This window comes from Otolemur garnettii, unplaced genomic scaffold (assembly GCF_000181295.1).
Source record: "Otolemur garnettii isolate 467f Iridium unplaced genomic scaffold, OtoGar3 scaffold00073, whole genome shotgun sequence".
Lineage (NCBI taxonomy): Eukaryota > Metazoa > Chordata > Mammalia > Primates > Galagidae > Otolemur > Otolemur garnettii.
In genome coordinates, this window is record NW_003852468.1 from 4,294,085 (window position 1) to 4,301,421 (window position 7,337).

A 7,337-nucleotide genomic window follows, 5' to 3' on the forward strand; every position below is an offset into this window, starting at 1 on the left:
AAAAAAAAAAAAAAAATTGTCCCCCCAATTCATAGGGAGGCAGAAGTTTCTCCTGCGTCCCCATTTAGCACTTGTAATGCCAGGGTCCTAATTTGGCCAGACCAGAGAGAAACTTAGGCATGGAGGGCAGGCATGACATGCTTCATTCAGCTTCTGGCAACTGGAGAGCTCAGGTGTACATCACAGTCTGCGATCCACAGTCCACACAGGGGAAAGGTCCGGTGCACCTTTATACCCAGGGGAACAGAAAGGGCAACATGCGAGCAGCAGTTACCTAAGCCTGACTTCACTGAACACTGCTGTGGCTATCTAGGAGCGCAGGTGCTTCCCCAAGGGAAGAAAGTCTAGACAACTTCATCTTGTCCCATATCCAAGGCCATGGGAGAGAAAGCCCAAACTCTTTCTCCTGTCCCTACAGCACTATACGGAATAAACTCTTCCTCTGCTGTGAACCCCACTCTCTGGATATTGGCTTTCTCTTGGGCAGTGGGCAGATGAACCTGACTGGCTGACAAGAGTTCAAAATAAAAGAGTGATAAAGTTGAGAACTAGAAGAACAAAGTCAGTGTGGCTTGTGGTGTGGTCTGATCCAGTAACACTGTCAGAGTCCTAAGGCTGTTCTAAGATGGGAACAAGATGTCAGGGACGGTACATCTGGGAAGGCAGAGGGAAAATGGCCACTCAACTAGTGGGTTAAAAAAGCCAAGACTCTATTAGTATTCAAGATAGGTGATTCCCAGTTTTCTTTAATTAATGTGAAAAAGAACTTGGATATATGTGTATGCTAAAAATCACTCACAATTTTAATATAGAAAGAAAGAAATTACTCGTAAATCTACCTCCCTAACAATGATGACGTGTCTGTGCATGCGCCAATCTTTATCCATTTGCACACATGTTTTGAATAGCTGCAATCATAGCCTTTACTAAATTAGAAAATTAGTGGACTTTACTCAAGCATTTTGCTTAAGGAATTTTCAGTCTGGAGTACGTCATTCATTCGACAGTAGTTCCTGCTAGTAAAGGGAGAAGCTGCAGCCTGGGTTGTCCCTACACAATTTTATACAAAAGGAAAGGCAGAAATTCGGTAAGGAGCAGTAGATTGAACACGGTGGAACCTAGGTGTGGGGAAATTCTCCAGGTCCATAATACAAAAAAAAGAACCTCTTACTTTCATAGCACATTCTGGTCTGTTTTAATATCATCCTTAAAATGGGACTAATAATGCCTACTCAGGGCTCTTGTGAGGAATAAGTGATACAAACTGCAAATTCTCTACAAAAAAAAAACAAAAGAACCCTAAAAACAAAAACAAACCATGATACAAATGTAAGGTACAAACATTAGTATTATACATGAGCCTGGATCTCTCACTTAATTCCAAACTCCTGGAAAGCAATTCCCTTCTTTCTTATCTTCCTATCCTCTCCACTCTCCCCTCCTGCAGATGCTATGACATAAGGCAGAACTGAGCTCTGTTAGAGCTGAGAGAAACCACCAACCAGTTTTTCCTGTGATTGTCAGGAATATTTCACCAAGAGTTTTACAGTAATAAATAATGATGGCAATAATGGGGATCTGGGAGCTATTTTTAATATTTTATAAAAGGCTAACCTAAATTATTAGTAGCAAAGCTTTATAAGCCAAATAAAACATCAGGTTTACTTTTTTTTCTTATTTTATTTTCCTTTAGAATGGAATTATATAAAACAACTGTGTATCTCACAGAAAAATTAATTTTATTGCTTTATTTAATAAATATCGTGAGAATAAGATAAATTATAGTTGTTAGGTAGGTAGTGAGGGATTCCAATTCTCCTGGGGATCAGGTGGGACCCCAGCAACTGCCATCCCTGGCGCAAGGAGGAACTGCCCTACCAAGCTGCAAAAGAATGTAGGGAATCCGCCAGCCTGCTGCCAGGCAGCCAAGGCACAACAGGGTCTGAAAAGTGACCTAGAGTCACCTAAGGCTAATTATGATGTCATTAAAGTAGTTGGATGGTGATGCCTGAACCATGAGGAGAGGGCCCCATCTAGAATGGTATAAAACAAAACCCCAGATGGTAACCAGGGCCTCTTGTTACAACAGGGGGCTCACTCATCATATGTGGTGAAGGTTTCTTGCTCTTGAACCTATCTTGCCCTTCCTTAATGAACTTCATTTCATGCTTGCCATGCTTTCCATAGGTCTGGCCATTCTTCAGCCAAGAACAAACCAAGAACCGACAACAGACTGCCACCTCAACAATAATCCTTGTCTTTAAGGAATTCACAGCTCAAGACAAACAAGTTTAATGTACAAGTATAATGACAAGGGCAATAATAAAGACAATTATAATAAAGGGAATATATATGAGAGGCTTAACCCAGAGTTTAAGTTAAGTGGGGTTGGGTGATCGTGAAAGGCTTCCCAGAGGAAGTAAAACTTTAACCTTTTCTTTCTTTCTTTCTATTTTAGACAGAGTCTCGCTTTGTCACCCTGGGTAGAGTGCTGTGGCATCATAGCTCACAGCAACCTCAAACTCTGGGGCTCAATCTTCTTGCCTCAGCCTCCCCAGCGATTGGGACTATAGGTACCTGCCACAATGCCTTGCTACTTTTAGAAATGGGTCTTGAGTTTGCTCAGGCCAGTCAGGAACTCCTAACCTCCAGCAACCCACCTACCTTGGCCTCCCAGAGTGCTAGGATTACAGGTATGAGCCACTGCACCCAACCAACTTCAACCTTTTGACTGCAAACAACGTCTATAGGATAGGCGTTCAAACAAGATGTTCCTTTGGTGCAAACAATGAATGACACCTATTTGCAAACAAAAACTTGACAACAGGTCACTTCATACTGGTCAAGAGAACAATACAACAAGGGGACATTTCAATGTCTTCTTTATATTTATGCACCCAACTTAAATGTTCCCAGATTTATGAAACAGACCTTAATTGGTCTGAGCAATATGATATCCAATAACAACATAATAACTAGGGACTTTAACACCCCTCTTACAAAACTGGACAGATCCTCTAAACTGAAACTGAACAACTGAACAAAGAAACAAGGGACTTAAACAACTGGGCTTAGCAGACATATACAGAACATGCAATCCCAAAGCTAAGGAATATACGTTCTTCTTGTCAGTCCATGGAACATACTCCAAAATAGACCACATTATAGGACACAAATCAAACCTCAATAAAATTAAAAGATTTGAAATTATATCTTGTATCTTCCCAGACCACAAGGCAATAAAGGTGGAACTCAACTCCAACAAAAATTTTCATCCCCACACAAAGACATGGAAACTAAACAACCTTATGCTGAATGACAGTTGGGTCAAGAAAGTGATAAAGGAGAAAATTATTAAATTCCTTGAACATTACAGCAATGAAGCCACAAGCTAGCAAAACCTGTGGGATACTGCAAAAGCAGTCCTAGGAGGGAAATTTATTACATTAGACGCCTACCTCTGAAAAATAGAAAGAGAGCACATTAACAGCTTAATGAAGCATCTCAAGGAAATGGAAAAGGAAGAGCAATCCAATCTCAAATCTAGCAGAAGAAAAGAAATTGCCAAAATTAAATCAGAAATTAATGAAATTGAAAACAAAAGAATCATTTAGAAAATTAGATAAAAAGTTGGTTCCTTGAAAAGATAAACAAAATTGATAAACCTTTGGCCAGATTCACTAGAAACAAAAAAGAAAAATCTCTAATCACCTTAATCAGATATGCAAAAAGGGAAATAACAACAGATATCACAGAGATATAAGAGATTATCTCTGACTACTATAAAAAACTCTACGCCAAGACATTTAACAGTTTGGAGGAATGGACCAATACCTAATCACACCATCTCCCTGTGCTTAACCAGGAAGAAATAGATCTTTTGAGCAGACTGATATCAAGCACTGAAATAGAAGAAACAATAAAAAAGCTTCCAGTAAAAAAAAAATGCCCTGGACCAGATGGCTTCACACCAGAATTCCACCAAACCTTCAAAGAAGACCTTGTACCTATACTGCAAAACATATTCCAAAACATTGAGAAGGAAGAAACCTTCCTCAACATGTTCTGTGAAGCAAACATCACCCTGACACCAAAATCAGGAAGGGACCCAACTGAAAAGGAGAAATAAAGACCGATTTCACTAATGAATATTGATGAAAAAATTCTCAATAAAATCATAGCCAATAGATTATAGTTACACATTAAAAAAGTTATATATCACGATCAAGTAGGCTTAATCCCAGGGATGCAAGACTGGTTTAACATATGAAATACATAAATGTAACTCATCATACCAATAGAAGCAAACAGAAAGACCATATGATTTTCTCAATAGATCCAGAAAAAGCATTTGACAAAATTCGGCATCCTTTTCTTTTTTTTTTTTTTTTATTTTTTTTAGAAAAAAAATTTATTTTTAATTAAATGGTAACTGTGTACATTGATGCACTTTGGGGGTACAGTGTGGTGTTTTCATACACAATCCAAGACACTTCCATCAAACTGGTTAACATAGCCTTCATGTAACTTTCTTAGTTATTATGTCAAAACATTCATATTCTACTCATAGAAAGATTCACTTGTACCCTTGCAAGATGAACCACAGAAGTGAACCCTCGAATCCCTCTCCCTCCACCCTCTCCCCCCTCAGCATCCTTTTCTAATAAGAATACTTGAAGTCATGATTAAAGATGATTAAAGTCTAGCCAGGCATTGTGGTGGGCACCTGTAGTCCCAGCTACTCAGGAGGCTAAGGTAAGAGAATCACCTAAGCCCAAGAGCTGGAGGTTACTGTGAGCTGTGATGCCACAGCACTCTACCAAGGGCAATAGAGTGCGACTCTGTCTCTAAACAAGAAAAAAAAGTCATCTGTGACAAACTCACAGCAATCAGACGAGGGAAGGACATAAAGGACATCCAAATGGGGGCAGAGGAGGTCGAACTCTCAATGTTTGCCAATGATGTGATCTTAGTCTTGGAGAACCTCAGAGACTCAACTACAAGACTCCTGGAAGTAATCAAGAAATACAGTAAAAACTGAGGGTATAAAATCAATGTCCACAAAACACTAGATTTTCACCAATAACAGCCAAATTAAGAAGCTAATCAAAGGCACAATTCCTTTCACAGGAGCTTCAATACACGAAATACATAGGAATACACCTAACAAAAGAGATGAAGGACCTCTACAAAGAGAATTATAAAACCCTAAGATAAGAAATAGCTGACAGCATTAACAAATGGAAGAAAATACCATGCTCTTGGCTGTGAAGAATCAACATTGTTAAAATGTCTATACTACTCAAAACAATCTACAGATTCAATGCAATCCCTATTAAAACACCAATGTCATACTTTAAAGAACTGAAAAAATAGTACTTCATCTTATGTGCAGTACATTGGATACTTGCTTTTCCATTCATGTGATATTTTTGTAAGAAGAATGTGTTTCAACTCTATCCAAGTTAAGACCAAAGATGGAGACTTTACATCCAACATACTGCATATTAATATGAAGCCAGGAGACGATCTAATACACTCCCATATAAGAGAAAAACTCGATTCAATTCAAGTTGGGGGGAGGGGAAGGAGGAGGGAGGAGAGGAAAGGGAGGAGGTGGATTGGTGTGCTCCCACTTAATGGGCACAAATCTAAGGGTAGCTAGCACACCTCTTAGATGCCAGCCACAACTACAAGAGGGCCGCTACCTATCAAATGCAAACATTGTAACCTGATTGCTTATACCCTCACATTAATGTGAAATAAGCAAAATAAAATAAAATATAGCTAATTAAAAAAACACAAAGACTTGACCACACATGTTACTGTTATGTCACTTGACTTGAGTCTTAAGCATCATATGTTTTGTTCTCAATATTTTTCACAGTTGTGCCTGAAATAATTTGTACAAATACTAGATTCTTGTGGGAGTATATATAAATATGGAGTACCATAAATTCCAAGAGTCGTCAAGTTCAGTAGATTCAATCACTGTGAGAGAATTTGGATAGAGGTAGCTTTAAAAATACTTCTCACCAAAAACAGAAACTGTCAAGTAACTCAGAATCTGATGTGGAAAAGGTAAGTGTAGAACCTCTTTCAAATTTACATTTTTTTATTGATATGGCAAAGTTTTGTCATTTCATAGTAAAGTTTTTGTTTACATATTACTTTTTATAAATAGAAATATAAAATATTGAAACTGAAACCACCTTGGGTGAATTACTTTGATTAGTAAGAAACCAAAGAACCTCCCGTTGCACCCCGTGTATCCCGATGGCTGTAGCGATCTCTGCATGCCGCCGTTGGCTCGTTTAATTTCCGAGCACTCTGCAGTCAAAGGGTTAAAAGACTTCTGGGAGTTCCCAGGCAAAGGCTCTGCGTGAAGGATGAAGGGGAAAGCCGGACAATATGTTCCACGCAGAGGGAGCAACATATGCAAGAGTCCAGGGATGAGAGAAAACATGTTACCAAGACGCTGGATCAGTAGGTCCCCAGAATAAAACAAGCTTGGCTCAGCGCCCGGAGCTCAGTTGTTAGGACGCCGGCCACATGCACCGGGGCTGGTGGGTTCACACCTGGCCTGGGCCTGCTAAACAATGAGAACAACAACAACAAAAATAGCCAGGCTTTGTGGCGGGCGCCTGTAGTCCCAGCTACTTGGGAGGCTGAGGCAAGAGAATCGCTTAAGCCCAAGAGTTTGAGGTTGCTGTGAGCTATGATGTGACAGCACTCTACGGAGGGCAACATGGTGGGACTCTGTCTCAAAAAAACTGGAGTACAAGGTAGGCAGGGAGAGGGTATAAGGTATTTTACCCCAACTTTTATTCTGAAAATCTTTGCACCTACAAAACAATTGGAAAAATGGCTCAATGAAGGTCTATATATTCTTCAGGTAGATAACATGCACAATGTACACCCACAGAGAATGGATTTGGCAAGCCGGTAACAAGTGGCAACCAATGAATGACACAGATTTCTAACACTGCTCAGACGTTTCCCATCCTTTAAGGGGCAATTGTAAATCATTCCCTATCTTTCTCTGTTTTATACTCCTCTTGCTCCTTGGGAAACTTCAGAGATTAATTGATCATTACAAAGTTCCACTGCTTTATATACACACTCTAGAAATATCCAGAGTGGATAAACCAGTGTCCGTCAATTTTTCATGACCAATGGCCTAGGGAACATCCTTAGACTTTTTTCTTTCTTATTATACCCTCAGGAAACTTTAATCTATAGATATACTTTATATCTGTTTTGTACAATACTATATAGAGAGTACAAAATTATAAATATATATATATATATATTTGTGGTTTATACAGTGAAACAAT